At 46.6% G+C, this 26,697-nt stretch overlaps 1 protein-coding gene across 3 annotated transcripts in view; it reads left to right on the top strand.

Moving 5' to 3' along the window:
* Positions 1-26,697, top strand: part of sez6l (seizure related 6 homolog (mouse)-like) — a 50,351-nt gene that overhangs the window by 2,316 nt on the left and 21,338 nt on the right. The window lies entirely within an intron of this gene.

Genomic DNA, 26,697 nt, shown 5'->3' with positions numbered 1-26,697 from the left:
GCTTGTCGCTAGGAGGCGGCGACACCTGTCTGATGTCGCCCCCGCTCCACCAGTAGGAAGCCACTCTTAATGAAAATAGACAGGAAGTTTGTCTGGCTGCTTCACCCTTTCCAAATGTTTTCCAATAGGCTCCTCAACAGATGGACACATAATGCAAAGCCAACATTTTCAATAAACAACGTGACTGATTAATTCAACGTCCATGTGACTTTTATGAGCACAGTATTTTATGCTAACTGCATTTATTGTATTTACATTATGGAAAAACACTGAATCTGATAACAATCCTGATTCATTTCCCCAAAGGACTCAAACCTCAAAAGCATTTAGCTTTGGTGCGCTTTCAGACTTGTATCAGTTAATAAAAGCATAATTCAATCTTTTTTAGCTGTAATATGTAACAGAATCACATCAAGGCATCTGTGCAGCTCTGCAGTCCAAACAGACAGACAGCAGCAGTTTAGACAGAGGAATCCCATACTTCACATTGCACTGCGTTCGCTCTCCGCGCTGCAACAAATTTGATAAAAGAAAAATATTAATTGATGGAGCTTGTAAAGCTCCGGACAGTCCACGTCGCCCAGTGGTGTGAAGGCGAGGAGAGAAGGAAAGTCTCGGATTACCTGCCCTCGGTGCGTAAAATAAATCAAAGTTTGAAACAGATGCTCCGTCGTTCACAGTTGCTTAGTGACCAAAACTTGCAGTAGCATGAAAACAGACGCAAGCCAAAGACAGTAATTCACCATCAGAGGACCAGATGACCTGATATTTTCTTACCATGTCTCCTCCCAGTAAATTCAGAAGGCACTTCTTCGCATGTCAGTACACAGCGCGTGTTCCGCACGCGCTTTTCCACACGAGCTTTCCCACAACGTCTCTGATGTGGATGGGTCATTTACTGCGCGGCAGATCCAAGGTCACCTTTCTCCGCCCTTTATTGTTGTTTATCATACCACCTTTAAAGGCTCCCCGGCCCGCGGATGGAAATCTTTCCTCTCGGATATCTGCGCGAGGCGGCTGAAATGCGATAAATCTCCTCCGGTTTCGCCGCGGATTCCCAAAGTCCTCGGTTAATGCTGTAAAGTGAAATGAGACGATACCGCCGAGCCATCCAGCAAAGTGTAATTTGTCATAACGGCGTGGGGGACAACACAATTAGGCTGCGTGATTGGAAGTTAAAGGACCCGGTGTGTGTGGTTTTTTTCCCCCCTGTCCAGGGACGTTGGATCCGGATACACCGGCCTCTGCTGCTGTCGTTTAAACGCCCTCCTTTTAATCTTCCCCTCGAGAAGCTTCCCACTTCATCGGTGCACGCTGCTAAATCTCTTAAGTGCAGCAACCCCACCACCACACACACACACACACACACACACACACACACGCACGCGCACACACACACACATTTCAAATTCTCCCCAGTCAAAGTAAGAGCTGAAACAATTAGTCCAAAAAAAGTGGATTAGCTGCTCAGCGCTAGCTCCAGCGTTAAATCAACCGCCGCCATTTGTCCGCCGTCGTCGAAGATTGAAGCCGCGGACTGAACCCGTCTCAACCCGTTAGACAGACAAAAAAAAAAAGTCGAATACGCGAAGCAGACTGATCAAGAACCAGGAAGTCGCCAGTCGTCGAACGTTCACATCTGCGAGGTCTCGTCGAAAGGGCCTCTCTCGCTACCTACTGTCCAAATAGGAAGCCTCGGCGGGTGCCCTCGGCTTCAAACCGCTTCTCGTCTGCGATTGATCCCCGAGCTTCTCCCGGAACAATTTGTTCCGGCGGATTTCGTCACTGTCGCTCGTTTGGTTTTATTTTGAAAATCTAAGGCGACGGTTGGCCTCATAGAGCCGCGGAAACGTCCCGCAACCGTCAGCGAGGAAGTCTTTATCCAGCACCCACACACACACACACACACACACACGCCAGCGTCTGTGCTTAATGAGATCACCCTGGCAGAGCAGTGATGTCACAGAGGGGGCATGCAATTTTTTTTTTTGTGTGTGTGTTTGTGTGTTTGTGTGGGCGCGCTCGTCTGTGTGTGTGTGTGTTTTTTTGTTTTTTGTTGTTTTTGTTTTTTTTTAATGCGTCTGCCTGTGGAGGAAGATAGGCCGGATCACTGCACAGTTAATTTCTTCCGAGAGCGCCGGAGCGCCGGTGGAGACGCGGGGCCGACAGCTGAGAGCGGGATCAGGAGCTCCAGCTGGGAAGCCAAGACAACTGCACTTCCAGCTTCCTGGGCGACATGACGATCTGCTCTGGGGAGCGCTCGGCTCGGTGGCTGGAAAACATCGGGGTTCTGTAGGTGGCGTTAGCAGACACCTCCTCCTACTCCTCCTCCTCCCCCTCCTCCCCCATTCTCCCCCCTGACCTCCCTCCTCCTCCTCTGTTCCAAAGGCCTCATTCATCTTGTAACTTGCCTTTCTCCTCTCATCACGTCACCCCTGCAGCTCCTCCGCTTCCTCCCTCCTGTCCTTTTCTCAGTCGTCTCAGCCCCCCCTCACCCCCCCCCCCCCCCCCCACACACACACACACACCAACCACCACCACCACCCTCCAACCTCCTCTCCCTTTTCTTTGCCTTTCCCCTTTAATAGCGAGTGAGAAGGGGGGGAAAAAATGGAAACGGAGACAAAAAAAAAAGAAAAAAAAGACCGAGGAGATTGCTCCTCGTGCTTGACTAGCTCCGGCCTTGTTATACAACCAGATCCTCGGGCTGCAGAACTTTGGAGACGGCTGAGGCTCAGACAGAGGAGGAGAACCGGCGGGGGCCCGAAGTTTGGCTGTGAGACAGCAAAGAAGCATGAGGAGAAGTTTGATGAGGAAGAGCAATAAGAGACGCCAACTGTTTCTGGAAGAGGGTTTTTTCTTTTCTTCCCCCCCAGTTGGTTTGCCGTCATTTAGCCACATTGGTTTTGAATTAATAGGAGGTGAAGGAGACGAGATAAACGTGTTGAATCGGAGAGAAGAGAAGATAAATTTTAACGTCCCAATCCGGGAAATTTGTCTTGGGCTCGTGGTGCAGCACGATACGGCACAAAACACATATTGATTATGACTCGCTCACAAGTTGACTTTGGGGCTGTTTTTAGCTCAGTTCTGCATTTCATGGCAGCAGGAGCGATATTTTGACACAATATGTAAAATTACCTCAGTAAAGTTTTTCTTAGTCTTGTTTTCAGTTCCGTTAAAGGCTCAACGTGGAACATTTCAACCACTAACGTCCAATTAAATTTCAAATCAGGTCCATAAAATTATACGGCTCTGATGATTTAATTTGCTAACAATAAGCATTCATATTTACAGATCCCCAGATCATGGCTCTGCTCTGCTCCGTGTTTTGTGATTTTTGCCCTCGACATCAGAGCTGCACGCTGCGAGATGTGAGATTAAGCCGGCAACATCAGGCAACGGGGATTAACAGCGCAGCGTTTCTTACCCTTAGATTCCACTAAATCTTCCACGCTGAGCCTTTAATAAAGAGGCCGAGATCGTTGGCGTCAATAAGTTGCAACAAAAAAAATAGATAGAAGATACACCTGTTCACGCGCCATACGAACAGCATTATTTTGTTTCGTTTCGTTTCGTTTTTTTCTGGAGGGAGGACAGTTTTAGTGAACCGGTGGAAGAAAAGAGGGCAACATTCAAAGACACGAGCAGACGGGAGAGCAGGAGAAAGTTGGAGGTGACCCCATTTTAATCAGCGACACTCTGGGCCCAGCAGCAGCAGCAGCAGCAGCGCTAGCAGCGGTGGCGGCAGCAGCGCTAGCAGCAACGTGCAGGTGGGCTTAGCGGGGGTTTAACCTTTCATTTCCAGGAGAGCTTAGTGGAATGTGAGCCCCCTGATTAGCATGATTATACACAGCATTGTGCCTTTAATGAAGCGCTAATGCTGTATGATCTGGTCGGGCGCTGCGCCGCAGTGCCGGCGTTAGCGCACCCGTGTGTCGGCGTATGTTTTCTTTTCTTTTTTTTTAGGTCGTCTCTTTTGTAACAGCATTTAAGAAGCATCTCAGCAGGTTTCAGGACAGAAATCTTCCGCGCCTGCTAACAAAAAAGAAAAAAAAACAAACTCTTCCTCCCCCCCTTGTATTTCAGCTTCTTTTGCCGTGTAATCAAGGATCCCATTTTTCTACTTGTTGTGGCTTTCAAAGTATTTTGCTGCCTACAGTGTGTTTGCATAAGGCTTTATTTACCTTTTAGCTGGAGCGGCAGCGCATTGACACATCTGGCATTTTTGGCCGGAAGCGCCCTCTCCAGCGGTGGCGGAATGGAAGGGCGTGCAAGTAATTAACGGCGACAAGAATAATTGCAAATGTTCCAGATCCGAGGGAGCAGCAGAGGCGCAGAGCGGAAAACTGTCAATAATCTGTGGCGCTACCACTTTAAAAATGGCTGTTTTTATGTCAAAGTACAGAAAGGTTGAGCGTTTTATCCGAACCGGCTTTTATTGCTTTTAGCCAAGCAAAGAAAAAACAACAACGAAAAAACAACGGACTTCCTTATTGTGCTGTCGACGTGCTACATAATGCAACTCAACCTTTTGGGTGACAAATTGACGGGAGGATGTTTTGCGATGGGTTGGAAAATTGATGATTTGGTCAAGGTTTTATTATTTTTATTTATTTTTTTGTCTTTCAAGTCGCAAATTGTTCACTTTCGTCAGCGAGTCGGAAGCAACATGACTGCAACTTCGCAAACGGCGGGAATGTCGTCCCGCTGGTGTATCGTTGCTGTGTTGTTGTGCCTCAGCAGGGGCTTCTGTGCCTGGCCACTCACCACGAGATGCCATTTTTATTTTATTTTTTTTTATATATATATATATATATTTTTTTTTTTTTGTCTTTACCCAGCGGCTTTTATCGTTGTGCAATTGAGAAGGTTGACCTTAAGTGAGGCACGCGAGGCCTGCACTTCTTTTAGTCGCTCGCCCGGCTCGCTGCGCGACCTCTCGGGTGAGTCATCAAAGCGCTCTCGGAGAAGTTTCGCTCGGCCGTGTCCCCAGACGAAGTTTGCCGCTGTTTCAAGTGGTTTTCGTTGTTGTTGTTTTTTTTTTTCTCCCTTCTTTTTCTTTCATTCGTGGGTATCGACTCACACTCACTGGTTCACTGGAGTCCCGTGGCCTTTAAAATGACTTTTTAACCCTTTCTGAGCTGCTTTGTTGCTGCTTCATCGACCCTCCAGCCTCAACGTATTGCCTCGCGGCTGGTTTTCGTACGGTTTGTCGCGCGAAGCTGGGGAAAAGGGGGATGGGATAGTGAACCGGAAAAACAATTTGGCCGACGTTCTCGTTTGCAAATGCGGCGCAACGAATACAAAGCCCTAGAATAACCCTTTGAATTTGCCGGGGGAGAAAAAAAACAAAGCAACAAAAAACAAAATCAAACATGCTCACAGTTTGACGCCTCAGCAGTCTGCCTTCCCGACTCCTCTTTTTTGTGTTGAGGAGTGTTTGCCCCAGCTTGTGCTTGCTGCAGCTGGACGAGTGGCGATGATGCACAGGCTGCTGCCTCAATTAGTCCCTGCACTCATTAGGGCCCGAAGCCGCGCAGCTTCCTGGTCTCTCAGACGCCCTGACATATGGTCCGGGGGCCTCTGCACCAAATCCCACCAAAGACAACAGCCTCCCGGTGAATTATTGACTTTTCGCGCGTCTGCGCCGGGACTCGGCGAGGGTTCTCGAGGGTTTTTTTTTTTTTTTCTTTCTTTCTTTTTTCCCGTTGACATCAAAGACGTCCGCCCGAATCAGCCGCGCAAAGTCCCGGCCTCGGCAGGTCTGCGCGGACCTCTGTGACCCACCGCAGCTGTTTGTGTGCGCGCAAGCCCGCGCTCGCCGGGCGTTCAGGGCGAGCCGTTAAGGCCTGCCGCAATATCCGGGATTATCCTCTCTAGGATGGCTGCAGGATTGCACGGACGCCGCTGACACTTCTCTACAATGGAAGCAATTAACTGAAGCTTAACTTTACATTTGTCTGTTTTAAGCCATTGGCGTATTTGTGTTGCGTGCGCACGAGGGGAGTGTGTGTGTGTGTGTGTGTGTGTGTGTGTGTGCACGCACGTCTGGGTGTGTGATAAAAGTGACAACAGTTCAAACAGAATCGCTCAGTTTTTTTTACTCTTATTTCCGTTCATGAAAGCAAAGTGCGGTGTTTATTATAGTTGCAATATCTCTGTGCAGGATGTGGGCGTTTCACAAGTGGCCGAGCGTCTGAGCTGGTTGCGATTAAAGAGCGTCGTCAGGAAGGATTTTGGGGGGTTGAAAACAACAGATTGCTGATTAAATATTGGGACTTGCACAAAATCCCATTTTGATGGTTTTGCTCTGTCAACGGCAGTGGCTCCTCTGAAACATCGGCAGGAAACAGCTGGTGGGAAGTGGCTTGAAGTTACTGAGTCTCTCAGCTGCGTGGAACAGGGACAAGAACATGTTTGCAGTGTAGCCTTGACAGTATAACGTCTGTGGCGACTTTACAATGGAGCTACGCCACTTAACATTCATTTCTGTCCTAGTACGGTCGATATATTGGCACGACTTTAATGGCTCACAAAGTGCATGCAGGCTAAAAGAAAGTACTGAAAGTATGAAGAAACTCCTGCAACCCTTCAGCAATTTCTTTGATTTATGGGCCTTCAGTTCAATAAAGAAGCTCTCGATGCCCTGAGTGTTGCTGCAGCGTCTAAACCCTTTCCAATGTGCTTGATATGCACAATGATGTGTCACGACACGTAGGCAGCATGTGAGCCGAGCGAGCGCAAGCCACAAGTCGCTATAGGTTGGAAAAGTGAAGCTGTGACAGGGTGATTCCAGTTATTAGCCTTATCCCAGCATTGGTCATAGGTGGAGACGTGGTGGTTTTGAATTCACGCATCTGTAGATTCACGTCCCTTTATACTGTACGTGATAAGAACTATATTGTCCAGCTCTGATGGATGTTCACGCCGCAGGCGAGTCAAACCTGAGAGAATCTGAGGCCGCCGTGGCTTTGGTGGGTCGTTCACCCGGTCAAATATTGCGCTGATACGCACTGTGTTTCTTTGTCTCTCTGGGGTGCTGCTGTCACCGTGTTTGTTTTACTGATCCATCACTCGAGTAAGACCCCGCTTGTCAAGAATCCAGAGTACACACGCCTGGCATTTTCCCCTTCTCCAGTATACCCTGAGCGTCTTGGAGGAATCAGAAGTCCCGCAGAAACCTGGAAAATGCAATTTGAATACGCGATAGAACATAAAAGTAGGATGGATAAAAAAAACAAAACAAGGAGAAATGTAAAACGGATACCCAGGTCGTTGTAAACACGCTGATGGATGCTACCCGACCCCACCGAAGCTCCTGTCTCAGCACAGATTTGCTGAAAACGGCAATTCCGCCTCTGATAGAACAGTGTGCAGTGCAGGGCAATTTGCTGTATGGGCCTGTCCACCGCTGAAAGCAGCGACATGGACAAGTTGGCAACAGAACTGAGCCTCGGTGGGCAACAGACCTGATAAATTTGATTTTCTTTGATGTGATGTGGAAGGCAGGGCGAGTGACCGAAGAGAAGGTTCGCGGCCAGGATGTGTGATCGTAGGGAGGCAGCGGGGTGCTCCTGGCACGGTTGCGGTGGTGAATCTGAGGTCAGCCGTGCATGTGTTGCATTGGTTCGTCAAGAACAAACAAACAAACACTGACTTGTTGCAGAAACAGCACATCCCCAGTGAAAGAATCGTGGCCCAGCTCTTCGCAAACAGCAAGAGCTCATGCTAATTTGAAAAGATCATTGGCATTGGGATTGGAATTTTTAGCCAGAGGTTTTAAGAGGACAGTGTGGTTATTTATTCATTGATTCACCCATGCAAAACTTTTTCTTTATCAAGAGGCAGCGAAAACGCTCGACACGTCGGTGGTGGGTGGAGCGGACGTGGCTCCACTCCTCTGCAGAGACCTGCTCACAGTAGACAGGTAATCTAACTGATCTTTAAAGCATCAGCGGCCAGTCAATGAGTCAGTGGGTCACTCAGTGAGTCAAGCGAGTACCGAGACGCATTAATCAGTGCCATCCGTCGCAATCATTAGCACTTATTCGGCGACAGTAGACAGTTCTTGTTAGTGCGACAGCTGCCGGTTTAGCTAGCAGCGTTTACCTAATCTAAGTTTGGTGTAAATGCTGTGTTTCTTTATCTTTTCATTTGACTGGTGTTCATAATGGTGAACTGTCGTTTGCGTGGATGCCAAACAACAGTTTGACGTCCATAAATGCAGATATTTGTTGCATCAGCTTTCGCGTTTCCTTGGTATAGAAACCTCATGTTCAAGTCCCAATGTCGTCAGCTGAAATCAAGATGTTTTTCCCAAGATATCATCACCTCTGAAGAGATCTGCAAAGCTCCACCAGCTTTTCCTGGCTGCCACGAACTACCAGACCTGTTGCTAAAAACACCTTCATGGCAGATTCTGCTGCCACGGTTCAAGATCTTCTACGTTGGTTTTGCCCTTATACCCGACCCTGGTTCAGTCAGGCGTCTCCAGGATTTCAAAATAAAAGCACAGCAACAAAGAGTGGCCTCATAGGTCACCATAAACACCATTTTTGGTGAGTCCAATGATTTGACATTGATCAACTGATTGAACTGTTGTGGAAGACACACACCGTCTGAAAAAAAAACACATCTATATATAAGGCCTGACGCTGCAGCCATTCCTCGACCGAGCGTGTGTAATGTCATTTCGTTTTTGCTTGGTGGCAGGCGATGAATTGCGATTCCAGAGGGAGTGATTCGGCACACTCGTCTGGGAAAATACAGTGTCAATTCACATTCCGTGCGTCAGACGCAAAAGAACGCCCGGAATGCCGCTCCGACACTTTGCGCCGTCAGATTCACTCAAAAACAGGTTGGACACAATCGAGTGTGTCTGCAGCCGAGGCTCTTTACAAGGTGAATATTTCACTCCCTGTTTGCCTCAAACGGCTCCGGCTAAGCCGTCGCCACCGCTGCCGCTCCTCTATCCGCCTTTGATGCGAGGATCCCGCTGAAGCAGGTCTGCTGACGCATCCCTCCGAACAAGTGTCTCCGCGTGCGCGATAATCCGCGGTGCCCCCTAACTCGCAGATAGCGACGCCTGTCGCTGCAGCCGAGTCTGTTCCCTTCCCCCCCCCCGGCTCGGGATTTTCCTGGCGGTTAGCCGCAGAGGTGAGCAAACATCGTGGGATGGGAGAAAGATGGCTCATTTTTCCAGCTCCCTGCTGTGATTGGCTCCAGCTGAGGGGCCGCGAGGTGCCTTGTATCAGCGCCGTCCCGCTCGGCTGCCCGGTTGGGGGATTGATTGATTGATTCCTGTCATGGTTCGTGTGCAGGGGCTCTCGACACTGACAAAGCCCCCCCAACCTCTACCCAATCACCCAGCCAACCCCACCCTTCACCCTCGCGTTGGAGAAATTCATGGTTCAACAGTTTTGAAGGGTGACGCAGGATGAATTTTCGAGTCTCCCACCCATACCTGCTTCCTCCACGCACAATCATCCACAGTTAACGGGCTCCCTCCATTCTTCTGCCATTCATAGGGATAAAATTAGACAGCTGTTGCCAAGAAGTAGAAAAGGAGAATCATTTTTTTCTGCATATTTTTGCATGCTTTTGTCTTCCCAAAGCTTTTTGTGTGCCCTTCAAAGACAGTCAGACTTCTTAGTCAATTAGAAACTGAGATAAAACATGTGGCACTACCACATATTGTTCTTCTGAAATGAAAGAAAAAAGTCCAATAGTGGCTTGCTAGCACACGTCTTCCATCACAGTGCACTGAGTTTAATACTTTTCTAAAGCGTGCTGTCATTCATACTGCAGTGTGGTGCCATTGAACACATCATCACAATTGACAATTTCCAAATATATAATTTATAATCTATAATAATGTGACAGATGAAGGTCTTGTCACTATGCCTCCAATTGATCACGTGCCCTGGCTACTTGGTAAGGGGATATCCCTTTGGCCGACTGGTTAGCACGCATGGCTATTGCCTGGGAGTCTGGGGTTCGAAGCCCGCCCAGGCCCTCTATGCCTTGCCATAATAGCATAATTTGATTTTGGGCCAAGCAGTGTTATCATACACTACTTGAAAGGATGTGACATTTCCTGCATTCAATTCAAACCAAGGAAGCTTCAGAAATGTCTTTCATGTTGAAACTCTTGCACGGGGAATGTGCCGCAGTTTCCTGGAGGTGGACGATGGAATTTTTTAGAACACACGCCTGTGTGTTTGTCAGATAATCTACCTCTGCTGTTTCACTCCTGACACATTGTGTGTATTATCCCAACCTACAGATATAAATACCGTACAGCAGAGTGCAACTGTGGCCACGTCTTTCTGGAGACGTTTTTTAAGCTGAAGCTCTGAGTTTAAGACAGGTGATCGTTGTTGCTATGGCGACGGTCTATTTACCCTCATCACACACAAGCGGGTCGACTTTTTTTCATATTTGCTTGTTTGGTTCAGGTGAAAGTAAACTGAAATATTAAAACAAATGACACTAAAATGCATTTTTAAAGAGTGATCTCGGCGTGTCAGAGAGCGGTGCCACTTGCCCTCTGTCTTAATCGTCTTGTTTACAAAGCTGCAAAAAAACATTACCTCAAATTATCAGCGGCAGAAAATCAATTCCGCCAGTCGGCACCATCTCAGTCTGTATAAAACGCTCGGCTGCCTGCGTGATGTTTTGCTGCCCTGCGCCGCGGGATCATCATTTCTCACTGATCCTCTGAACTCTCTCTCACTCTGATCAATTTTTACTGACCTTTTCTCATGTAGGCACAAACCCTGTGGGCAGTTGGTGAAATACAGAGCCGGTCAGGGATCGACACACAGGTCATGTTTAAATGACCAAACCTTAAAGTGATCTATATATATATATATATATATATATATATATATATATATATATATATATATATATATATATACATATATATATTTTTTTTATTTGGCCATTAAAAATTGAAAATAAAGACACAGAACGCGGAGTTAAAACTGGCTGCCGCTCCTCAGAAATCGGAGTCCTCGGCTCTCGCAGAACATTTATTATTCTATACTGTAAAAGCTTCTCCGAGCGCTCGTCTCGCCCGTCGTTGCGTCTGAATCCCACGCTGAGATTTTGTGCCCAAGTGATGATCAGAGTGGGAACATGTTTGGAGTCATCAATAATTCCAGGGCAACATCATCAAAACCGCCACAAATCTGTGTTTTGTCTTCTTTTTTTCTTTTTTTTTCACGCACGGTCGGTCGTGCATTTTTTTGGCTCCTGTCGCAGAGTCCACTCTCGCTCCCTCCTCCGCCTCATAATTTATTGGTGGACGTTCTCCGTGTTGACATTTGGGTCGAGGCCACCCGGAGGTTCGCGCTAAAAGCATTTCATCTTTGACTTTTCCTCTCGGCTCGCCGGCTCTGCTCACTATTGACGCGGCTGGTGAGATACATCCACCTTTTCTTTTATTCATGGGTTAAAAGCGCGGCAGAGCCTACGCACCTGCGACAGGCCTCCGAGACACACACACACGCACACACACGCACACAATGAAACAGCGAAGTGAGGATCTCTCCAGCCAGCCCATTCTTTTATTTTTAGCCTTTCAGGTTAAATCATTAGCCATGTGGATGTTTGAATTCAAAAGGATTCCTGACGATATTCTTTTGAAGCGCGGCGATAAAAGAAAAGTGACATTTTGAAAGCCGAGCCGCCATTCACACTTCTCCCATTTTCTAAAATGTTACGTAATTACAGCTTAATTCTTATGCACAGACACTTGAGATGCACAACACCAGCTCAGGAAAAGGTCTGGAGATTATGTAAAATGTCAACCTAATGACTTTTCAAACCCCCTTCCCAAGCGTGGAATTTGAATTTAAACCTAATAAACTTGATTGTGTTTCACAGACTCGCTCTGGGCTTTGATGCTCCTTTATTCCGTTGGCCAGAAAAGAGCAGAATGTGTTCTCACTGCTCCATAAGAAAAAGCAGGAACATCCTGGAGAAAAAGTGTTACGATGTGCTGTTGGGAAAACTTTTAATGGTCCATTGTTTTAACAGTTAAAAATGAGTGTTTGGGATGGAAAGTAAAAAAAATCTATACACATTTGTATATATATGTACATGCCTCTGGAAACTGATAACCGTTTTGCTCTTTATAACAACAGATCCACTTTAAACTTGAATGAGGCCATATTGTGCTACTGTGTAGCCGAGAACATTTGCTTTCGACATTCCCTGACACCCTGACATTCCAGCTGGTGTCAGGAAAAAATGTGACTTTAGACAACAAGGATTCACATTCATTTTCTTTCCAGTGCTCTTTCTTACCACTAGATGCTCTTAAATCCTACGCATTGGTCCTTTAAGTTCCTCTAATATAGTGGTTACTCAGATCGCCAACCAGCCAAGTTGGTTAAATGTGGCGTTAAACACATTCGCTTGCAATGTTTTCAGCTTTTTTTCATCGAGTTTCAGGATCAGTTAGAAAATGATACCCTTGTAATTTGTTAATGCTCGACCGAGCGACCCGACTTTTTTGTGGAAATTTGGTTACGCAATATAAAAGTGAATGTTTTAGTGCCATTCCTTGTAAGCCTGTTTCGTGCTACTCCCCGACTTCTTGTCTGAGTCTCTCGGCTCTCCGCCCATCGCTCCATCTGCAAAAGTAAAAAACAAAACAAAGAAAATCTGAGGCTAGTTTTGTTAGTGTTCTTTCAAACAGATGCTCTCTGTAGTTTACTATTTCTTTTCTTGCAGAGAAAACAGAGGGGAAATGTTGCGTTTGTTCAGGGACCTATTTCCACTTGCGCAGGAAGCCGTAATTGAGGCTCTAATGAGTATTTGTGGCAGCCGGACAGCATGCGTGGAGCCTCAGCCAAAATAAACTGTTTTCATTGCGATGGCGTAACAATGGAGCCCGACGGTCCAGGCTTTGACGATTTGTTTATAATTTGGTTGTTCTCTTGGGATTGATTGTAGGGGGGAAAAATGAGCGTGTTTGCCATCACCGGGAACATAACAAGAGCGCATCAAATATTTACGGAGAGCGCGTTAAAATATTCCGACGCAAAATTGCGTTTTCCGCATGTTTTCTGACACATGAAGCGTGTTGCCTGTCAGTGACTCCCGCCGTTCGTCGTGATTGCTTTCACATTTCAGAAAGGCTACACAGCATGGGTAAGTGGCCCTTTGTGATGTCACGAATGAGGCACTGACACCAGGCGTTGTGTGATCCGCCTTCTGAGCCTGCCTCATTTTGTCCATACAAACACGCTAAGGGTCAAATCGAATTGTCACTGTTAGTGTCAAGCTAAAATGTGGTGATTTTGTAGGTGGCTGAAAACAGAGGGCTAAGTATACGTTTTTCTTGAGATTTTTTTTCTTTTTTTCTTTTTACAAAAGCTAAATAATAATGTGAGGCAGCTCCACTGGAGTCTGGATTAAAAGATTAAGATAAAGAACATTTGTGCAAAAGCGTTTTGCTCGCTCCCCGCCCCCACCAAAAAAAGTCCCATCAAGATTTATGTTAAAGGTCTCAAGTTAAAATTGCTCATTTCTTATCTGGGCTGCCTACACGTCTAAGATTAATGCCTCCGCTGTCGTGTAATCGTGTGAAACAACTCTCCGAGCCGCTGAGCTGAGAACACGCTGATTAGCTTGTAATAACCAGGAGAGCCGATGGGGAGAGCGACGAAAACAGCAGCCAAGTTAAGGAAGGAAAAAACAGACGGGCTCATATACATTTTTGCAGTTGTTGCTCCAGAGTTATCACTTCACAAACTTCACAAAAACACCATAAAAAGATCATCAGGGGGAATGAAAAAAATTCAACTAGGATGCGCAGCTAATGGGCCACGCCGACGCACAAAGCCGGCAATCCTCCGGCTCCTTGACATTTCGCCTTTTTTTCGTTGTTCCTTTTGAGGCGCAAACCACAAAAGTCATCATTGTTGCGGCGGAGAGCGAGATGTTTTTTTTCTCCAATGCGTGCGGAGGGACCGGCCCCAGTCTCGTTTTTTTTTCCTCTGGCGTCAACTGGCATGTCCTCGCTTCCATCACCCCCCCCCCCCCCCTCCCTCCACTCCTCCCCCTCAGCCCCTCCCGCTGCTAACTGGAGGCAGGCGGGAGTGTGATGAGAGTTTCAATGACTTGTGGCTCCGAGAGCGCTCGGCTCGCACTGCCTGCCATGCTTCCGCTCAGCCGAGCAGCTAACAAACATGAAGCACGTCTCCAGCACGCACTCGCGCGCGCACACGCACGCACACATTTGTATTACCACTGAACACTTATTGGAAACTCCAAAAAAAAGGGAAAAAAAGAAGAAAAACGTTCTGCGGCTAATCCCAACCTTTACCATTACTAACTCTGACATTTCCACTTAATCCCACCTCCTAATCTTCGCCCCAAACGCACATGACTCTGAAGCGGCCCTGAAAAGAATTTCAAAAGCGGAGGGGGGGGGGAGAGAAGAAATGTTCCGATTTGCGAATATTTTCCTCTTCCTTCTATCTTTTTGAGGACATTTAATCCTCACGGGGATTAAGTGTTGGCCCGAAAACGGCGTCGCAGAGAGGGACCTCAGCTGCCTTAAGTCGTCTTTGCTTTTTTTGCTCCGTGTTGACTGCAGACGGAAGCGTCTCCCCTCCCCCCGAGCGGCAAGGGAGGGGCAGGGGGGGCGGGGCCTTTCCCGCTGAAAACAGGAGGTCAGGATGAAAAACCCCGTTAACTGAAAAGGTGAACGTCGGACGCTCAGTCGCAAGCGCCAGGTGCCAGCACTCCAGACGGCCATCTGTGAGCTCGGCCAGGCGGCAAACACCACAGTCAGAAAGTGGCCCAAATGTTCGGCGGATTTAATTTATGGCGCGCGATGGCCATGTACGTTCCGAAAAGTGTTTTTTTTTTGCGCTCGTAACCCCCCCCTGCGCTCGTAACCCCCATCGGGAACATTTCGCATTGCAATGTCCTGATTTGGAAGCTGCCTTTCTTCCTTCGAATGGTTCCGTGAAATCAAAACTGTGTAATTTCAAGAAGGACTCCGGTTTTGCTCGTCTGCCGAGAAGCCGCGATGATTTAAGGGAGTTAATGTTCTGTGAAATGACTCGGCGGAATTTCCAGAAAAGTTCACACGAGCCCAAAAGAAATGGATGTTGCGTTGATGGCGTTGTCGTGCTTTGCCATCTGCTCGTAAATGTTGGTTCACTCGGAAATAATGTCCTTTTAGAAACAGTTGTTTTTTGTTGTTTTTTTTTGTGTATAGTGTTGTCACTGCTGCTGTACTGTGCTGGCTGGACAGGAACTGAACCAGTTATTAAGGATTGGTTCAGCTGTTTACATGCCGCCATTGTCCTGTGCCTCTCCAGGCAAAACCTCATCCTTACTGCAGCTCAGATCTGGGAAAATCAATGTTAATACCTCCACTTTAATCTGCAATCACAACAAAGAGCACATTTAGCAGGAGGGTTTTGTAATGGAGTGAAAATACCGCCGATAGTTTTAATAATGCAGCCGTGGTAAAAGGTTTCCTTCGAACGTTACTGGAGATTGGAAGTATAGTCCGCAGTGGATGTTGCTGTGGTAGTTTCCAGTGGACATTTCTCACTTAAACAGAAAAGTGAAAGAATGACACTGGAGGCTTTTGTCAAGAGAGAGTTGTTTTTTTTTTTTTTTTATGCTTTATTGATCTGACTGGCCACTTTTTCCGTATGACAGGTAGGAAAAAAAACATTCTCAACAACCTCTTTCCCAGAGAGTCATGGGAAATATTCCGAGGAATAAATAAAACATTCTTTTTGGTCCGTCAGGTTACCTTAAAAAAGACCAAAATAAAGATCGTAAATTAAGGCTCCAAACATGAATATATGGATGCGTTTCAGGGAGAGTCACGAATTCTATAAAAGTCCATAAAAGTTGCATTTCGCTGCTGATGATTGAAAAAAGAGATAATGGGAGAAATAATCTTGTAATAAAGCCTCACCGCCGTCGCTGCACAGCCCAACCGGGAAGCAGTTTATGCGCTTTAGCAACGGGAGTTTTTTTTTTAGTTTTTTTTATCGCTCATTAATCATATGTGTCGCCCGGGGGAGAGGCTGCCGTGTCTTTTCTGCACGAGGCAAAAGCCTGAGAGTCGGCGGAGTCGGAGGGGAAGGGGAAGGGATAGGTTGAAAGGAAAGCAGGTGGAAGGAGGAGACGGACGCGGTGCACCTTGCACAGCTGGTCGTGACGGCGGGGGGGGGGGGCTGGTGGCGGGGTTGGATGGAGGGGAGGGGCCGATGGAGGGTGAGTGGAAGGTGTGAAGGAAAACGAGCCCACAGACAATCCCATCTGCTCGACTGAGCCGGTCATGCCTGGCTGCTGCAGCACCTGCTCCTGACACAGAGAGAGGGAGATAGAAAGAGAGCGAGGGAGAGAGAGGCAGGCAGCTGAGGCTTGAGGTTTTGAAACCGCGATCATAGCGGATCAACTCATGAGCCTTAAACCCAGAGCAGGGTCGGATTCGGAGGGAGACGACATGCAGATTTGCTCGCCGCGCCTGACTCCCTCTCCCAGGCGCTCCAATTCGCCGACTCTGACTCTGAGGAAAGAAATAATGAATGAAGTAAATGATAGCGATAATCACAAAAGGGAGTTATTTGTTCATTTATTCATTGATTTATTTATTTATTTGTTAGAATGATGTGCTGCTGCACAGTCCCCCAAACTGTGTTTTGAGTCACTTCACTTCTTAATGAGGATTTTTAGCATTTTCGCGTCGAGCGGTGTCACGCACGCAGACGTTCACCGTCTGTGGTGCAGCAGTCTTTGCCCACGCAGGTGCACGGGAGATGAAGGGTTCGGTGCGAATCAAGAAAGAACTGGCTTCACCATCCGTCCTGATGAAGACGTCGTCTCGATGTGGCTTCTGAATAAATTGCACTTCTATATATATTGACGCATGAAGGACCTGATCTGTTATTTACACCAAGAGTAAAACCCCATTGGATTTGAATTTGTGCTTTAAAAAAAAGCTGGGGTGGGCGGGTGGAGGAGCTGCTTGGGGTCAGTTTAGTCAATACTTATCTTGAGGTGAACGATCGTTGTTTGACATCACTCAGGAACTGATCCTCTATTCCTTAGGTCACTCAATCCTGACCTGCGTCTGTCCTGGGATGGTCCCTCACTCACTCATATCTATGCACAAGATTTGGTCCCAGAAGTCATTTAAATGTCCATAACCAAAGGTCGCCCTTTGCATCTGGATGAGATGCAGAGGGAAGCGAGGAAATGGGGATTTATGGCATCCTCAGGATGAGAACGAGTTGTCATCTATGGCATGAATGTGTGCTGGTTTAGAGTTGTTGGCTAATATCGGGGCAGGGTCTCAGGCATGAATAAGTTTTGTTGGTCGCGGTTGTTTTCATCTGACTCATCCGTCCCGCCAACTTCCTTATGATAGTGTTTTTTATCAGTTCTATCGCAAACAACAACTTAAAACAAACAATAAAAGATCAGCCACTGTTTATTTGTGGTGATAACAAAAGCAAGTTTGTCGCACTTGCTTCAAACTGGCATTGTAAGGGTTTTAGTTAAGCAGCCATAGCGCCTTATATGGCATATAGACATACATCGCCAAACTTATGTGTTACATTCAATTCACCCACCTGAATATAATACATGGGCTTGTCGAATCGCCAACTTTTGCCTTTCCCTCTCAAAAAGCTTTCTGCCGGCTCTTCAACAGATGCGTACGTGAGATAAATCCAAAGGATGCTGGGAGCGCTTCGTCTTGTGTGACAGGTTAATTCATCTCCCCCCAACAATGGAATCTTCTGGAGTCATCTTGAGTCACCTTGTGACTCTGCCCTGCCCTCCCAACCCTCATTTTTTGTTTTGTTTTTTTCATTTTGCAGTTTGTTTTTACCGTCGAACTTGCTGTTCTTGCCGCACTTTTCCCCAACTAAACGCCTCTAGGTTTTATTACACCGTGTTCATCGACTTGAATTAACTCTCTTAATGAACTCCTCTCCGAAAGCTGGACTCGCTCTTCTCTTGCGAAGGATGTTCTTTAATTCCACCTTGTTTTGTCCTTGTTTACCATCATATTACCTAAACAAACATTTAAGTGTGTGCATCACTGCACACATTTGTGCGTGTGTGTGTGTGTGTGTGTGTTTGACGCGCGTATGTGCAGAGCACAGATTGCTTTTCTACGTAGTTGGTCCGTCCGCTCGATAGTTGTTCTGCTTCGAGTTTCAGGTCATTCCACTCAGTGACCCTCCAGGCCGTTCATGCACTAATCTCCAGATAACATTGATCAGCATGTGTGTGTGTGTGTGTAGTTGCTGTGTGTGTGCGTACCTCCATGTGTGCGTGCCTGTCTCACAACAGGAAATCATTATTTCAGTGCAGGATGCTTACTAAGCGCTGAAATTTGAGAGGCCAACAAATCTGAGGTCACAGATGCTGCAGTTCACCAGCTTCCAGCTCCGCCAGCCTATTAGCAGCCCGCTCTTGATCATAAATAAATAAAGAGTGCCGATAGTCGGTCAGGAATGTTTTTGATTTACATAATGTGGGTGTCTTTTGTTTCGGGGTATTTAATTTGTGCACGAGTGTGTAGTCGCTATGTTTTAGTCAGGAAAGATGTCTTGGGAACACAGCGGCGTGCGCTCTGGAAATTTACTCCCACTCTGGTGAAACTGTGAGGTTTTAAAAGCAGTGAAAAGCATTTAAAAAAAAAACTGGTTGCGCTGTGCCACTCCACAAGAATAGTATCTGTCAGCTCCGAGCATCGCCTTACTTGTAGACGTATCCATGACGCTCAATACTAACGGTAATGCAGCCTGGTAAAATGTTAGTTGTGAGTTACAGGAAACCAAAAGAACACAGGATAAAAAACTACACCAAGAGACTTGGATCCCCTTGAGAGTGGCATTGTGTCTGTTATACGCTTCTTTCTTGGCTCAACGGGCTCAACGTTCTTTGCACGGGAGGCTGCTGAGGTTGTGCCTGCACCTGTTTGTTTCGCTGGCCGCGCACTGCACCGCAACAACGTCCAGCGTCGAAGCGACCTCGTGCGTAACTCCTGCGAAAGCGCAAGAAGACCTCAGGTGAATTATGTAGCATTTAAACTGTGCATCGTTTTCATTACAACCCTTTACCTCCACACTCGGAGCCCTTGCGGCAGCGTGGGAGCACCACTTTCCACTTGACTCAGCAATGCAAATTCTCTCCGTTTTATTCCTCAAGACTTGTATTTCTGTGGGCTCAATGCTTCGTTCTGAGCACTGAAGGGGTCGTCGGCATTTTGGTGCCGTTGCAATTAGAACACATTTCAGACTATCAGCTTTAATTAAATGCCTTTAACGGCAATATTGTGTAACGCTTTTCGGAAATGAAAGCCACTTCACACTTTACGCGGCTGTTATTACGCCTCTTACAGACTGCAACGATAAACCGCGGCAATAGAAAAAAAAATGAATTTCCCTTTAATTGGATTATTTCATCTGGTATTGAATTTGTAAGATATGATCAGATCAGGGAAGAGATCTCTGTGGCTTATTAGTAACCTGCTCCATCATATTAATGCAGCCAAGAACTGTCTTATGCTGAGGCCTGTTTAGAATTCCGAGTCTTGCTGCGTATGTGTGTGTGAGTGTGTGTGTGCGCGTGTTGGTCGTCATGGGGAATGGACATGGTAGACAGGGAATGTATTCCAGATACAGTTGCTGCCAGTCTGATAGAGCACTTTGAGCAGGCCACAATGCCAGGAATACAAATTAAGCAGAGCAACAATGAACCCCAAAAGATGAGCTAACTTTCAGATTTTAGCAATGTTTTTTTCGGCACAGGAAACTCTCCTCCACACGGAAGGAAAAAACACTTCATTGTCTTCATTGTTGCCTGGCAGCTCCCTTCAGTGCAGGCGGAACCCTATTTTTGACATTGTTTTAAACCCACAGACTGGCTTGTGTTAAAAGGGCAATACAGGAGTGCCGCACCGGCTGAGCACTATTGATTTGATCACCTTCAAATGGAAGGCAAGAGAGGGGAAGGCAATGAGGAGTTTAATGAAATTTTTTTTGCCATTCAATATTCATGGCTTCAATCACGCACCTCATAACAAACCAGCATCAAGAATGCGCTTCTCATTCACTTCTGCCACAGTTCATTTCCTGCGTATTGTCGAAGAAAACTGAACCGGAGCAATAATGGACCGAAAGTCTGTGGGTGGAAGTCCTCAACGGTGGTAGGAGCCCGTGAACAGGATGTCCCCCAAAAGATTTTACGACGGAACGAATTTCTGACGGACATATTTTGTGTTGGAATGCAGCCATCAATTAATGTCAGAAATATATGGAGTCTGACTTCTGCGTACACTGAAAAATAGATAATGGCCAAAAGTATATATATATTAAAGGCTCGAAAGGCTTTAATATGTATATACTTTGGCACGAAAGGCTCTTTACTGGATTGATATGTGAATTGAATCAAGCAAAGGAGCATCTTCCTAATATGGCATGCCAGATTAAAATAGAATAATCAGGACTCATACAAGGTTTCTGAAAATATACCACGACATTTGTCACCGATGCCGCCATTGGCCACAACAGCAAATGTAGATCTGATTTATTGCTTGCTGTCTTGGCACTGATGCTTTTGACTGTGTAAGAGCACTGCTCTCTACGAACCCTCATAGAAAAGACTCAGACTGCTCGCAAACAGCTGAAAGGGCCTTAAACCGAGCAAATGGGATCAGCCTGTCAAACCTCACAAGTCTCTGTAAATTGTTCCACTTCTCCGATGCATAAAATCCTGAAGCCTGTTTCCCAATCTTGGTATTAGTATGGTGATTTCTCAGAACTAAGTAATCTCGGGACCCAGAGCGATGTGCTCTTCATCTATATTTAAAAAATACTTGGAAGATTCCGAGGGACTTTGCCAAGACTTGCTGTGCGAATAAATAGGGTGTAATGCTCATCACTCCGGGGTGAGTGGAGTTTGTTTTTAGAATGAGACCAGCATTAGATACTCTCTTGCCGCATCTTACGTAGAAATCAATTTAAGGGGTCGATGCACATCGGCGCATCGGAATCTTGGGGATCAAACTAAGAAGGTCATCCTGGGCCAGAAGGATGTAAGCATAAAAACATTGCATCAGTGTTGCAACTGTGCAGCTTTTGCCTGCTTTGATTATCATCTCATTTACCTCTAAAGAGAATGGACTGCCTGTACAGTTGAATCTATAAAACTCTTTAGACTTCTCCTCCACCTCCTCCTCCAGAAACAGGCGACTGTCCTGATTGTTGTCAGCCAAGCAACGTCCGCTAACGTTTTCCACTCGACCCTTGTCGGGGAGCGTCCAAATCCTTTTCAACCACTGTCTTTGTGATCCGGAGGTCACTCGGGTATTATTGCACCCCAGGGGTTGCCGCTTGACTTCCACGGGGCTTTGAAGGGGAACACATCAAGGCCTGGCGGAGCTGAAAGGTGTCTCTTCAGTGCGCCAATCCCTTTGTGGTGCCACATTGACCTTTCATCTCTGCACGGAGATTTCTAAGCGTTTGTACAAACAGTCAAAACCTTCAAGATGTCATTGTTCAGAGAGGATTGAAGTCAAAGGATTGGTCCCATTACGCTAATCTTTTCCGTTTTGCACGTTCGTGTTTTGGTGCCGCGTGCCCTGATTTTTAAAGTTAGGCTCTCGCTCAGAAAGTTCTTCAAACAAAGGACTATGAGATAGGTACCAGAATTACCTATGCAAGGCTGTCTTCCACAGGTTCAGAGGTAACAAAAGTAAGATGGTGAGGTTATGAGGAGTCATAGTAATAACAAAGGTGGAGGATTTCAAGTAGTTTTTTAGGGTCAACAAAATTTCATTGGAAAATGTTGTTCCTGCAAACGTTGCTGCGTGTTCTGCCGACCACTCATTGTCTTTCCACTCTGGAACTTCTGTATTTTATGAGTGCCATATTATGGCTAATCGTCTTTCAACAAAACAAGCGTATGTGACAGTTGGTCCTGGCTACTTAGCCAAGGGGATATCCCTTTGGCCAAATGGTTAGCGTGCATTACTGTTACCTGGGACTCTGGGGTTCGAAGCCCACCCCAGCCCTCTGCACCTGGCCACACATACAAGCATTTAATTTCTCCTGAATGTTTCACAAACCTAATGAGCACTTTCTTACCAAATTTTAAACGATTTGGTCCACTTTACACGGAATACATTTTTGCTGCAACCATGACAGCACTTCCATTTCCGCTGCCCTTAACTCAGATGGCTTTGTTCCTCATGTGAGTTGTCTTGCTGGCGATTCTATAGGTGTTATCATAGTGTTGTTTCACGCTGTTTCGGTTTATTATCTTTGACTACACATGCAGGGGGTCTTGATTTCTGCCATTGTGTCGGGCCTTTGTCATTCCAGTCCCACCTCATTGGGTTTGAAGTGTTTAATCTGTTCAGCTGCCCTTTCCTTGTACCAGTCGTGTCATGTGACCTTTCCCGCTCCACCTTCAGAACTGCGTCGCCCCATTACCCTGCAGTGTTATCACTCCTTGTTACCTCATTACCTTGCACTGCTGTTTTTTCGCCCCCACTGCTTTTCTGAAGGCTCTATAAATGCAACGGTTTGGTGGAGGAAAAAAAAGCCAACAGCAGCTGATTTTACTGATTGTTTCTTCCCGCCTGATTGAAGGTGCAGGGCACTGAAATCGACTGGCCCGCTCTCTCGGAGAGAATAATGACTCTGCAAACCCATAGCGGTGAAAATAAAGTTTTATGTGAGATTTTATACTTCGGGTCACAAGGGACCTTATTGTTGGTGCTGTCATCTTGCAGCTTAAATCTCCCCTTAAATCAAGGTGAGCATGGTACATGGTCTTGCTTTAGTGAACATAAAAAACATCAACAGCACCACAACAGCACCCTCCAAACTTTTAGAGTCATCGCAAAATTTAAGCTAAATCACCCAATGTGGACTAGAATGAATACTGTGAAATGCGGTAGTATGTCTTACTTTGTTAAGTTACAAAGGAAGATACCAAAGTAGTCAGAGGACACATACAACACAGATGCAGGTTATTGCCTGCGGTTGTTGTGAACACTGCCCACGAATTTCTCATTCTTTTAATCTTGCTCCGTATCTTTTGATCAACTCATCACATTCATACAGTGTGTGACAAGTCTCTCTTCATCAGTCTGCTATGCGCGCTGGATGCCTAATCAAATCAAGGCTGCCACAATAGCAAACATCCATCAAGTGAATCCTAAAAAAAAAACAAAAAACGTCTGTCAGCCCCAGTCAATGTGGCTGTCTAGTCTCTACGAAATTAAATGCGGTGCAGCCATGTGAAAAAAAATTCTACTTGTAAATGACCCCTCCTCTTCCCCGTTACAGTCTGTGTTTTATTGGATTCACAAAAGAATCTGGATTTTAATTATTTATCTGACGACTAAACCAAATAACGAGAGTACAGCTGCAAGGCAAGGGAGGCTGCACATGCTTGCACATGCCTGGAAATGAACCACACGCTGCTCTTTTAAATCATAATCGGAAAAGACAAACACAAGCCCATTAATGTCTTGTTTGCCAAAAACTTGCCGGCGCTGAGATAATTGGGTTCAGTGGCCCAAACCAAAAGGCTCCAACAAAAGCGCTCAACCTCCAATCTGCGTGTATTCAAGAGTCTCTCTCATAGCGCATCATTGTCTGGATGGTTCAAAGTCACATGGTGACCCTCTTGCTATAAATAAGGTAATTGGGATGAGAGCGGCAAGGAAAAACAAAACAGGCGTTGTGAATGCAAATGCGTGTGCGCACACTGGAGACCAATTAGGACAAACGATTGTCAGGCACCACGGCTCAAACGCTGTCTGGAAAGTTTTCTTCGACACTTTAAAGATGACAAAACCACAAATGTGCTGCTCTGGCAACAAAGTTTCCCGTTTAGGGGTCTCCGAGCGGTAATAGTTGAATACCCACGAGCCCTCGATGTTGTTTGTATACAGAAAGGAGCTGGCAGCGGGGCAATCCAGGACTGTTTGGATCAAAAACATGGCGCCCCCATTGAATTCATCGGAAAGTGACCCAGAAATGAAAAGTGTTTGCAGCCTCAAACAGAATTTAGGGCCTGCTGATTGGACGGCTCTTTGCCGGAAAGCATCTTTTTGAGTCCGAGTTCCCCCAGCGTGGAGGTTTTTTTTTTTCTGTCTGCATTTTCTCCGCGGAGCAAATAATCAAGACATGTTGCAGCACCCTGAGTCTCCTGGAGTGATGAAGCAATAATGCACTCTCTGCTTATTTCAGCCGCAGATGCCCCTCGAAACTCAGTTTCACATAACAATCTCTGTGGAAATAAATTGAATTTTCACTTCCAATGCCTGCAGGTGCCTAAAATATTTCCTCCCAAACAGACCTTTCCCTACGTTTATCTATGCTGATACCTGACCAGACCATCCCTTGTGGTTTTTACAGTGTTGATAGATTCACACAGTCCTGAAGTAATATAGGTGCCTCTATATTATAGAGGCATCGGACACTCTTTGCACAGTGCTGTCACTGCTTTATCACAATGAAAGTGACTGTCTGAATGGGGATTAAAAGGCCTGAACCCAGCAGTCAGTAGATTTGAAAACCTGTCCGCTCCCAGCCAGTCGCAGATTTCAGTTCCTTTAAAACTCAGAAGCAGCAGAGCGATTTTGGTTGATCGATGCCGGGCAGGTGTGCTTGTGCCTGGTGACACGCGCGTATCGCGCTGGCATCAGCGGAGATCAGGGGGCCAGTAGGTGACAAGTGCGGTTGGCTGCTGCGTGACTGTTGTGTGTGCACCCGCTTTCCCCTAAAGACAAACTGCAGGCGTTAATGAAAGGGGAAGGGGGGGGTGGGAGAGAGAGAAGTGATGAGGGGAGAGGTTGACAGGAGACCTGAACCGGATGGACGTATGATGAGTTATGGACGGATGGCTGAGTGGTTGTATATAGTGGAGGAACGTATTAAAGTCTGGTCCTGTTGGATAAGGACGGTGAGAGACTGAGAATGACAGTTTTGGGTGCCAGCTTCAGTTCACCTCATTAGGAAGAGGAGTAAGGAGACGACTCTGGCTGCTCTCACTATTTATAAAATTGTGCGAAAAAGGTTTACTTGACTTTAGTACAAAGCTCAAAGTAGCTGTGGAAACCCTGGAGATGGTCGTGCCGGCGTGAAGATCCCAGTGGATTAGCGACAGCTTGGGAAACACTCAGACCAGCAGGCCGTCTGGCACCATGTTCTCCACGTTCAGAGCCACTTCAATCTCCTTTCTTCCCCCGTTCTGATGCTCGCTTTCAACTTCAGCAAGTCGTCTTCGCCGCGTCCACATGCCTAAACTAAGCCCCCAGAGTCCAAGATGGCGGCCCTTTCTTTTCAATGCAAGGGCCCGAAAAAGTTTTTGACTTCCGCATTAATGGGTCAATAGAGCATGCGGAGTAGTGTCACTTTCCATCGTGCCTCTGTAACTCATATGATCTTTGGCCAATCAGAACGATCCTGGAGAACGTCACTTCACGTCACAATCAGAACCAGCTGAAACACAGCCGGCATATTTCCAGTCCGGTATCCAGTTCTTATAATACATCCATGTGTGACAGTGGCGGTCCTGTCACAATGCCTCCAATTGATCATGCGCCCTGGCTACTTGGCCAAAGGGATATCCGCAGGGTAGGCGCAGTCTTTTTGTTGTTGTTTATCGAGCAAAGTTAGCTCCCTGGAGAAAAAAAAAAAGAAGAAAAAAGAAGACGTATACAATTGATGTATGCGTCTACGACCTGGCAAACTCTCGTCTGCCTGCATCGGCTGTCTAAGTGACTGCGAGCTTTGAACGCTGAAATTAGTTCCATGATGACGGGCGGCAGTTTGACGCGTCGAGGCGGGTGCAACTATGCAGCCAGGAATGGGGTGGGGTGGGGGGGGGGTTTGAAGGAGGAAGCTATTTATTTTCTGTCTGGACTGGAGACGAGAGAAAAAAAAAAAAAAAAACACAAGTGCAAGCAGAGAAGGAGGTGCTCGTGCAGCTGACAACGCAGAGAGGATACTCCTTCTTCTCCTTCTTCTTCTTCTTCTTCTTCTTTAATAGATATAAGTGCGCCCGCTACCCTCTTGACCCCCCCGCAGTGCTCCTCCTTCTCGAGGAGTGTTTAGAATGACACTCGAATGTAGATTAAAAGTGAGAGTGACTGCACCGTCGGCACTTCCTCAACCGTGCGCACGAGCCACTAGCTTGTTGTCAGGGCGCGCAATTAAAGCAGCGAAATGGTGCCGTATTAATGTGTGTGTACGTGTACGTGTGCGCGCGCGTGCGCGTGTGTCATAAGTGCTGCTCCGCGCTGTTTTGTGAGCTAAGCTGCAGGAGATGGCGTTTTTAGCATGCGCGGCAGAGAGCTTTGCCTGTCAATGCATTTCTCCTGGGTTTTTTTTTCCCCGCAGCTTCTTTTGGCTCAGCTCCTGTCATGCTTAACCACCTTGTCTCCTCACCGCACTGTCTTTGCGCGTGCGTCCGCGCGCGTGTGTGTGCGTGTGTGTGTGTGTGTGTGAAAAGTAAGAGAGGAAGAGGCTCAGTGAGTTTCGGCTCTGCCGGCCCTGATAACACCTGATAAGACCAAGAGGGCAGCGAAAGAACCACACAGTATTTTTTTTTTTTTCCCTCCCTGGGCACTCGTGTTTTTTTTTCTGTCTGTGCTTGAAAGATTTCCTCTCC

This window comes from Nelusetta ayraudi, unplaced genomic scaffold, assembly GCF_046127955.1.
Source record: "Nelusetta ayraudi isolate G7.1 ecotype Tasmania unplaced genomic scaffold, CSIRO-AGI_Nayr_v1 ptg000026l, whole genome shotgun sequence".
Classification (NCBI taxonomy): Eukaryota; Metazoa; Chordata; class Actinopteri; order Tetraodontiformes; family Monacanthidae; genus Nelusetta; species Nelusetta ayraudi.
The sequence above is the reverse complement of the archived record's forward strand: the minus strand, read 5'-3'. Positions and strand labels throughout refer to the sequence as shown.